Below are 3,836 nucleotides of genomic sequence, written 5' to 3'. Positions count from 1 at the left end.
TACAATGTATTGTTCTTTTTCGCCTAATTCTATTTGAATTCTCATCCAGATGATAACCTTTTCCCATTTTGCCCGAGCGGTGTTTTTGACGACCATTTTTATACGAATTACTAGTTGTACCATTCCTGTTTTTTTACACATCAGCCTAAGTTTGTATAGATTAGAACTCTACGTTCAAAAGAAAATTTCATGGGAATACGACGTGAATCATGAATAAGTATTTATTGCAAAAATAAACCAAGAATAAAATAAATAAAAGTGACAAAACTCAGTCTTTTATGCATAAGAACATAATAGTTAAATCGAACAGATGCTTAAATATTCAAGAAACAAAATATTTTTAAAAGTAAAGTAATACATTTTTAAAGGTTACCAATGAGCAGAAGAATTGCCAAAAAACGATAAAGCAATCTATGTCAAATAAGTTAATGTTTTGGTCACGAGCATCACTGAAGAGACATGTCACGATTGTCGAAATGCGCATCTGGTGCGGCAAGAATTTTTTTTTAATTCATTGTAATCAGATGTAATCATGATTACTTTGTCAATGTAATCATTAATTTAATCACGACAGACACTTTCAGAAATGATGTAATCATTAATTTAATTTAATTGTACAAATGACAAAGTAATTGTAATTAAATCAATTACATTGAAAGTAATTGAACCCATCTCTGGTGCCTGTTAGTATTCTCTACTATGGAATTGCATTCATGATTGTAATGCAACAAAGGGCAAGGTTGGTGCCTGTTCTTTAAGACTTGTACAAGTTGTAGTTTGTCAAGTATGATTTTTTCCGTATGAAACCAGTCGTAGCTTGTAGGGTACCAAAAAGTACCAGTAGGACAAGGGTACAAAATTAGACCGTTGCCAAGGACAAATTGGAATTTGTACAAATTTGTATCATTTGTATAAAATATGATTAATGTATTCTAGTAGATGAATTGATCTGTACAGTGGGATTTCCAGTGACACCAGAACAATAGAAAAGTCACTCTTCTTATGAAAGAGATAGAAAAGGTCTAAAAACAGGAGAGACAATTTACGCATAAAACCCGATATGCATAGGGATGAATATCTCTTAAAACACAAAACCATTATATAACTTTTATACAACCACTATAAATAAAGTATATGTTAAAGCTAAATTTGTTACTATATGATTTTTTAATTGCCAAACATGCTGTTAATTGAACAACATATTGTTCAACATAGGGGTGTGTAAAAAACTGCCACATTTGACTGCATATTTTTCTTTTTTTTTGAAAAAAATATATATCAAACCTTAATAATGTAGCTCTCTGGGTATCCAATTTTTAACGTGTTCCGAAATGTAGTTTCGTCACAAGAATTTTTCAAAGTTGTGTCATTTTGTCTATATGAATGGCGGTAAATTCGTATGATCGAGCACACCGACAAGTATATCGTTGGGACAACTCGATATAATGTAATCAATATACGATTACCTAATGTGAAGTTTATCAAAATCAACATAACATAATTGATCAACTTACACATTATGTTTGAACAACACGAGTCCTACAATATAAGATTTTAAAGGTGCATATCATTTACATTCAACGTTTTTATTGGATTTTTTTTTACTACAATGTTACCTCGAGGTTCAGCTTTGATAGTAAACAAAAATCCCAGAAAATTTTTGAATGATATTGTAAATGATATTAACCTTCGAATTATTATAATATCGGAATAGAAAATATGTGATCCGAATTAACCATGCACGTGTGTTACAGAAGATTATGAACTTTTATGATGAACAGGGGGTAAGGGTTTTTCTTAAACAATATTATTATTCCAAATTAAATGAATTTTGTTTGGCAATATTTAAATATAAACACTACAAATAGCAAAGTATATATTAAATCTCAATGTATTATTATTAGGAAAAATATTTGACTCGGTAACAAAAATCTCCCCCCTCCCCCCGTATTGCATGTAAAGGTTGAAACCTAAAGAATTCGCACTAACTGCCTAAAAGGGGTCCGCTCCAGTCTTGAATCATTCATTTTGTTTGTCATAAACAAAATATTGTCTCACACTGAAAAGGGCAGCCGGGCAACCTGTACAGCCCAGCTTGTCAAAACAACTAAGATTTACAAAACATTACAAACAAAAACCATCAGTTGGACAATCTTACTGGAATCTGATTATCTCTACTGATAAATAATGCAACACTTATGACACATTTAAGTTTTGGAATGATTTTATTCACAAAGAATGTTTCTCATTGGTATACATTTCTATGCTCTTGTCTTTTCGGAGTTTATATCGGAAATTAAAAATTGCTGCATGAAAGACACTAGCTCCACATTCCTATGCATATGATTGTCATATGTATGAGAATCATTGTATAAAATATCCGTTTGATATCCTTTCAATGCATGACACTGTCTAGTGGTTTTTCTGCCACAATTACAAGGAAAACCTGGCTAAACTTGTGCTAAATCAACCACTTGAAGGCATCGCTATTGATGTTAAGCAATTATTTAAAGGGCCTTCCGGAACTGTTGGGTTTTATGAGTCTTCCTTCCATACAGACCATCGCTGCAAAATAATTTGAACATTTAATTAGATGATTATAATATTATTTGGCAATCCAAAGAGAACCTGAAAATATCAGACCACAATTAACAGACCCCCCCCCAAAAAAAGTCAATTTTACTTTACAATGAAATTGAAAAAGTAGTTAGTTGCATGTCAAATCATCTTTTGGCTATCGACAACAAATAAATAAAATCTAAATTTCGTAGCATTTACCACCACCCCCCCTTTTTTTTTACTGAATTTGTTCAAGGTATGATGGTTTTACCCATTTTCAAATTTCAGTATGTCATGTTGTATATCTTTTATAAATTAGATGAATTTCTAGCAAGTTTCTACGATATTCTTTATCATTTGACAAAATACTATGCATCTGAATAAAATTGTTTACTATTTGAAAAAGCCCGCTTTCTTTTACTTTAATTTACTTCCCTTTATTTCACATAGCAACAAATATTAAAAACTGCCACATTTGACTGCATATCAATTTTTTCCCCCCAAATAAAAATATATGTCAAGCAGCATAATTAACTTTACAAATTGGGAGAAAATCAAGATGTTCCGACTGTAGGTTAGTATTAAAAAAAAATATGAAAGGATGGCAAGATTACAGGTTTGAGCCCTGACGACACTTAAAATCGAAAATTCACTTATTTACCTATCATATGAAAATACGATGATGTGATAAACTTAACAATTAATAATTTACCTGGTGCATTATCATATTCACATTACGTTGACACGTCTTAGTTCGTCTGTGTTAGCTCATTTCTAGCTCGTAAACAATGTACAACATTTTCCGCTGATCTTTACCGATTACCTCTAGTCATAAGAGCGCACTGTTTACAGGGGAGGTAATATTTTGTCACCGGTTCACGCACTGGTTAATGCAAGTCAGAGCAGATGTATTATATATTTTAGTTCATTGACATAATTTGATGGGTATACTTATTTGGTGAATTATTCGACATATACTTTGTAAATAGAACATTTCAGACCCGGTATCAAACTGGCAACGAACCTATTCTAAAACAGAAATAGACACGCTTACCCTGTGTACACGTTACACATTGAATAGTATTGTGTTACATACTAGAGACCCGTATGTAAAAATGACTTGGCGACAATCGGTTATGTATGATACGAAAGGGGAAATTATTTTTAGCAAAGTGGACATTTTTTAAAGACATTTTAAAGGTAATTTTAACTAATTCTGTTATGTATATATATATAATGATAAAATATTCAGATATCAATTGAATTATCTTTCTAAT

General features: G+C 31.4%; 1 long non-coding RNA gene across 1 annotated transcript; it reads right to left on the bottom strand.

Moving 5' to 3' along the window:
* Positions 1–2,206: 2,206 nt before the first annotated feature.
* LOC134690448 (uncharacterized) lies at positions 2,207–3,404 on the bottom strand. The gene is made up of 2 exons (XR_010101934.1): positions 3,272–3,404; positions 2,207–2,565 (listed from the first exon to the last, which is right to left on the bottom strand). It is a non-coding gene; the product is annotated as an uncharacterized LOC134690448 (long non-coding RNA).
* Positions 3,405–3,836: the final 432 nt, after the last annotated feature.

Source organism: Mytilus trossulus, chromosome 11, assembly GCF_036588685.1.
Source record: "Mytilus trossulus isolate FHL-02 chromosome 11, PNRI_Mtr1.1.1.hap1, whole genome shotgun sequence".
NCBI classification, from domain to species: Eukaryota; Metazoa; Mollusca; class Bivalvia; order Mytilida; family Mytilidae; genus Mytilus; species Mytilus trossulus.
Note: the sequence above shows the minus strand (reverse complement) of the source record. Positions and strands in the feature narration are given on the sequence as shown.